A 6,000-nucleotide genomic window follows, 5' to 3' on the forward strand; every position below is an offset into this window, starting at 1 on the left:
GTGGAAATGGTTTCTTAATGAATTACCACAAGCCAAATGGGTTCCTCTAGGTTTGCTTTAATCACAATTTAGAGTTGAGCCACCATCTCAGTGAGTGGCAACTTGAAGTTTTTAATTTTACATCTTATATAGGTTTCTTAAAACAATTACATAATCCCTAAAGTCTAATCATAAGAGTCCACCTAAAGTTTCACCTTTTTGATTCTTCTATTCTTCTTAGTCAGCCGGAAAGTACTTCGAATTCTCATCCATCAGCTGATTCTCATCATTCAATCAGATTGTCAACCACATAGATCATGCTATTCTCTTCTCGACTCAAAAATCATAGAAGTTATTTATATCTTACAGTAATCATTTGACAGGCCTATTAGATTATTACTTAGTGTTTAACGTATACATTTATTTTCATCTACTGACTAACTCTGTTGAAGGCTAAACCAGTCATGGAAAGTCATACAATGAACTTGGTTATATTGTTATTGCTGCATCTGTGTTTTCACTGCTGCTAGCAAATAGTCTACTAATCTTACTATTTTAACCTACACAATAGTGATATTAATCTACGATTAGTCTTTAACAGGTTAATGGTGGAATAGAGTAACATCTTCTTGCTGTACAGACAGACTGAAGTCCCAATATGGAAGTTTAGAACAGCGCTTATTCTTACAAACTCCACAAAAGACGGACACCCAGGAACCCGTAAAACTAGTGGGTGGGATAACAGCTGTGTAAAACATCTGTTCAGTAGGTTAATTCACTGATATTGTCAGCATTTCACCTTTCCATGCAATTGACAGTCCACTGGCTAACAGCCTAATTACCCAGAGATGGTGGGGGTATCTATTATCCAGTAAAGAAGAAAAACAAACTTTTCCTTAACATATTTTTATTTTAAAACTAAAGTACTAACTAAAACTAAAGCACCAACTCAAGCACTATCTGCAATTGCATTTTATTTCTAGTGGGCTTGGAGAGTGTACACAGCTCTGTTTTAAAATGTGTATTAAACTTCTAAGGATTAGAAATATTCTTAAGCTGTTGATTAACATCTTCAAGTAACTCAAAGGCAGTCACCAGTTAGCACAGGAAGAAATACAAAGATTCTCCTGGTACACAGGCATCAAGAATGGACCTCCCTAAATTCTGATAGTAAGGTCATATTTGGGATTGTCTTCCCATATACATCATAACACATCAGAAATCATAACATGGTTTTGGAGAACAGATTCAAGTCCTCTTAAAGGCTTTTATGTAGAGCTGTAGTACAAATATTACCTAATAGAATATGCTACCTCCTCTTCAGCTGCCTTTCTAGAAGTGTTCAGGTTCTCCTTAGATCCCGTTTGCCAGCTTCACAGAGGTCTGAAACAACTTAGGGTGTCTAAACTGGACAAGATGCCTACATTTGTCAAGTAGTCAAGTAATTAATCTGTCAAGTAATTAATCTGTTTATAAAGCATAATAGCACCAAGTCAAATGGACACCATCATCACTAGCAAGAATATCAAGTTCCTTTTATCTCCACATTTTCTACCACTATCACAGACAGGACTGACAGCATTCTTCTGTTAAAAAAAAAAAAAAAAACAAAAAAAGCCACTATTCACAACAGCAACCTTTAAGTTTCATATTTTTTATATCATAACTTTGTCTGGCTTCAGTAATTTTAGTGGGAGTTTTCACCGATTTTCAGCATTTCAGATTTTTGGCTGCTAAAATATACTGAACAAGGCACAAGAAGTAGCAGTCTCCTCCTGCTGTTCCATACACATGCTTTACTCCTTAACCAATTTCCACTTTTCACTTTCCCCTTCTGCCCTCAGAGAGGTACAAATCAATCAAGAATATACAACCTGTGACAGTGTGGCTAAGCACCTGCATATGGCAGAGGTACTTTGTGTCATATGCTCAGCATTCAAGGAAATGGAAGCAGACCACACTGTGGGAGGGCTTCGTCCAGGAAAGATCCAGTAATGCAGTTAAGCCGCTGAACAGTTTCATTGGACTTACTTGGACCTATCGCTGCGTGCAATGAACTCATAATGTACGTCATCATTAGGGATGGAAGTTGGAACTACTGACCTACTTGAGGGTCAGTGTAGGTTTCAGTGCTTTGTCAGAGAAGGGCTTACTTAGTCCATACTTCACAGGATTAAATTCAGGCAGTCCACCCTTCCTAATTTGAGTACAGAGTTTCCCTAAAAGTGAAGCTCTGTTTCTAACTCCAGTGAGGCTGCATTGGACCAACCCATTTCTGTACAGGAAATAAAATAATTGTAGCATTCTGAACTCCTGCATGAGTACTCCTTTTCCAACTTTCACTTGCATCATTGTTGCTATCCAACTGAGGAGCAACAAACAAAATATGTTTCTATGCCAACAAAATATAAATTATATATGATTTTATTTTCAAAATTACTATTAAGTACTACATATCTTCTTCCATGAGGGTGTCTTTCTGTGCTCAGGACAAAAATCTAATTGTAACTCATGTTTCAAATTACTAAAAATTGTCTTGTAATTATCTTCTAACAAGTATTTTGCTAGAAGTACATTTCCTGGCAACACGAGTACATTAAAATGTTCCAAACTTGGAAGACCCTTTGGCTTCATTATTAAGTAATCTAAGTTATATTCAATGGAAATATAATTTCCTATTTTAAAAGCGCTTTTCTTGCCTGCTTTCTACAAAGCAGCACAGAAACAATTGAAGGAAAAAAAAAAAAAAAAAGCAGTTTCTTTCTAACTGGGCACTTGGTTTCCATCACATGGACTGGATGCACCATCTACTTCTAGAAAAATAACAGAATAGTTGCTAGTGTATTGATCTAGCACCAGGGTAAGTCAGGAAAGACAAAGCCTTTGCTGACAGAATTATATTGAACAATACACTCCTTACGTCCTAAAACCATTATGAAGTGCAAGTCCACTATACTGCTACAGGTTATTTTGTAGTTCATGTTACACAGAATGCTACACTAAAAGGAATACTTTTGTCTGAATACTTTTGTCTTTAAACAGTAAAACCCATTTTATTTCTCATAATCACTGCATAAATTAGACTAGCAGTGGTTAATGACAATTAGTTTTAAGTGTCAAACAGATACAGCTATTGCCATTCCAGATCTGCAGAACAGCTGCACACGTACTGAATTCAAGCACAATCACTAACAATGGTTATGTTAATAAGATACGAGGAGTATCTACCGTGCACCCAAGCTGTTGCAGTACTTTTGTTCCAAAGTCTACCTCACCAGTAAGCTTATGTCTACCTGAGGAGCGATTTATTTAGCAGCGAGTTATCTTTGCACACAAGGGAACAGGGCTACCCTCTCGCCGTCCCCATCTGCCTCTCATCCTTCCAGATAACCAGCTCACCACCATTTTTCCCTCAAACAAAGGTTAAGGAAAACCCAACTTGCGTGAAAATAAAGGCAAAGGGGGAACGTGCCGGGGCTGGTGCGGCGAGGGGGGCGAAGCCCGGGGGCAGCCGCTCGGCAGGGCAGGGCAGGGCTCCCCGCCGCGGGGCAGGCGATGGCAGCACGTCAAGTGCCTCGGACCCGCGAGCAGACAAAAGAGGGTGTGTAGCAGCTGCGCGGCCGGCACGCCAGCCCGCTCCGCTCGGGCGGCGCAAAGTCCGTTTCTGGCAGGGAAAAACCCACCTACCCGTCCCCGCTCCCACCCTGCCCCTCGCCGCCGAGGGCATGGGCGCGTCCCCCCGTCCCCGCCGGCAGGAACGGCCACGGCCCGGCTCCTCCGCTCCCGAGGGGGGATAACGGCTGCGGGCGGGCCGAAGTTCGGGGCCGAAGGGCAGACCCCCGCCACTTACCTGTGGGGAGGTGCGAGGCGGCCGCAGCGCTCAGGGCGCAGCGAGCTGCGGGGCCGCGCGGCGCCCGGAAGACATGGGGCTTCTCCGGTGAGGCGGCGGCTGGCTCAGGGAGCGACAGGGCGGCGGCTCCCCTCGCCCTTCCCCGGCACCGTCCTCGGCGAGACGCGGGCGGAGGGAGGCATGGCGAGCGGGCGGGCAGCGGGGCCGGGGCGGTCACTGCCGGCCGGGGGAGGACGCCCGCCGACTGGGGGCTGCGCGCCCCCCCGCCGCACGGCCAGCCGGAGGCGGCCTCCCGCTGCTCGCCCCGCGGCGACGGGCGGGTGCCATAGCAGCGGGCTCCGCGGACCGCCGAGAGCGGCGAGGGGGGAACGGCCGCCAGGCAGCCGCCGAGGGGGGCGTGGGCGGGCGGCGGCTCCGCGGCGCAAAACTTTGTCGGCTCCTCAGCGAGGTGCCCGGCGCCGCCCCGGGGGGAACCCCGGCCCTCCCGCTCCCCTCGGGGCTGCCGGGGCTCGGTAGTCCCGCGCGCGGCCCCGGCGGCAAAGTTTCACTCCGAAACCTCCCGGCCGCGGCCCCGTCTCCGTGGAAACGACCCCCCCATTTCCCGCCGCTCCCCACGGGACGCGGCCGAGAGCAGACGAAGGAAGGCGGCAGCCGGGACGACGGTCGCCCGCGGAGGCGGCAGCCAGAGGGCGGGCGCTAGGCAGGTCTAGCCGGAGGCAGCGGCCGGGACGCGGGGCCTCGCAGCGGGACGGGACGGCGGCCGGGAAAAGGAGCAGGCGCAGCCGCGGCACCGGGACGCGGCTCGCTCGCTCCCTCCCGCCTGGCTGCCTGGGAAGCGGCCCCTCGCCCCAGGGCAGAAGGGCGGCGAGCCGCCGGGAGCCGCACCCCCCACCCCGCCAGGACCGACCAGCCGGCCAGCACCCCTCCCCGTGCCGCTCTGCCCCAGCTCCGCCGCAGCGGCGGATTTGTAGGGCGCCCGGTTCCGCCCCGGCGGGCTGAGGGGCCGCGGCCGCGAGGGAGGAGTCATCGGCGGGGGCGGCGGGGGGAGCCGGGGGGGGGGCAGCGCGGACGTGCCGGTGCCGGTGCCGTTGCAGCGGCCGGGGGACAGCGTTCCCCGCGGGCAGGGGGCGGCAGGGGCCCCGGGGCGCGGGGCTGTGTGCCTGTCCCCCTTCCCCCGTGTGAGAGCCGGACGGGAACCGTGGGAGCGCTCAGTGATTCACCTAAATGGGGGGGGGGGGGGCGACGACCTCAGATGCAATTACACTTTTATGATTCAGCTCTTCCTTTTTCCGCTTATTTTGGGGGCTGGTTTCGCGGCGCTCGCCCACCCCTCGTGCCCAGCCCGGGTCGGCGGCGCTGCGGTCCCTGCTGCTCGCACCTCCCCGGCAGGCGCGTAACCCCGCAGGTGGGTTGGGAGAGGGGAAGACTCCAGCCTGCGTAGGAGCTCTCCACAGCTGTAAATCGAAGGTATCTTTTGGGGGGGTGGAACAACCCTGCACTTATTTTCAGTTGGTGGCAGATTTTATTTCATTTTCATAAATTTATTGGACTTGAGTGTTGCCGTTGCCTTTTATGTGACTTAGTGTAATTCTATTTAATGCATCTGCCAAAATGAGAAGAATGCTGAACTTGTCATAAGCATATCTAGATTTATCTCAGGTCGTGCTCTCTTCAACACAGGCTTAGGAGCTTCCATCCGCCCTGCAACAGGACTTCAAATCCTAAGCGCATACAGTTTGTTTGTGGTTGTCAGTTCTCAGTGTACACTTTATAGTGATTATACTCCTGTCTGATGGCTGCAGTGGCTTCCACATTAAATATGTCCTCCGTTACCACCTTATTCCAGCAAGGAGACATACATGCCAGCAACTCTGGACTATCAAACAGAAAAGTAACATTCCTTAGAAGTTTGAAACATTGCATTTCCAGCTGTTCAGCCTGTCTTGATTCAAGGAGTGAAAAATCACTTTCAGGTGTCAGATTTCTGTCTGTTCATTCAGATGTTACTGGATCTGTAATTTGCTTTGTGCATGACGTAACATGTATTTGATGTCTGGTCGTGAGAGGACAGGTCTGCAGGAAGGTGTGTATTTCAGAGATGTCAAATTCTGTAAGACACAGAAGGAATGAATACAAGGATTACATATGCCTACCAAATCCCTTTTAGATGC

The 6,000-nt window shown here is 49.7% G+C and overlaps 1 protein-coding gene across 1 annotated transcript in view; it reads right to left on the bottom strand.

Moving 5' to 3' along the window:
- TMEM200A (transmembrane protein 200A) overlaps nt 1-4,764 on the bottom strand; it is a 59,827-nt gene extending 55,063 nt beyond the window's left edge. Inside the window, exon 1 of the mRNA XM_055714760.1 lies at nt 3,830-4,764. The gene's annotated coding sequence lies outside the window, so the exon portion shown is untranslated. The remainder of the gene's footprint in view (nt 1-3,829) is intronic.
- Between the last annotated feature and the right edge of the window lie 1,236 nt (nt 4,765-6,000).

Source organism: Falco cherrug, chromosome 6, assembly GCF_023634085.1.
Source record: "Falco cherrug isolate bFalChe1 chromosome 6, bFalChe1.pri, whole genome shotgun sequence".
NCBI classification, from domain to species: domain Eukaryota; kingdom Metazoa; phylum Chordata; class Aves; order Falconiformes; family Falconidae; genus Falco; species Falco cherrug.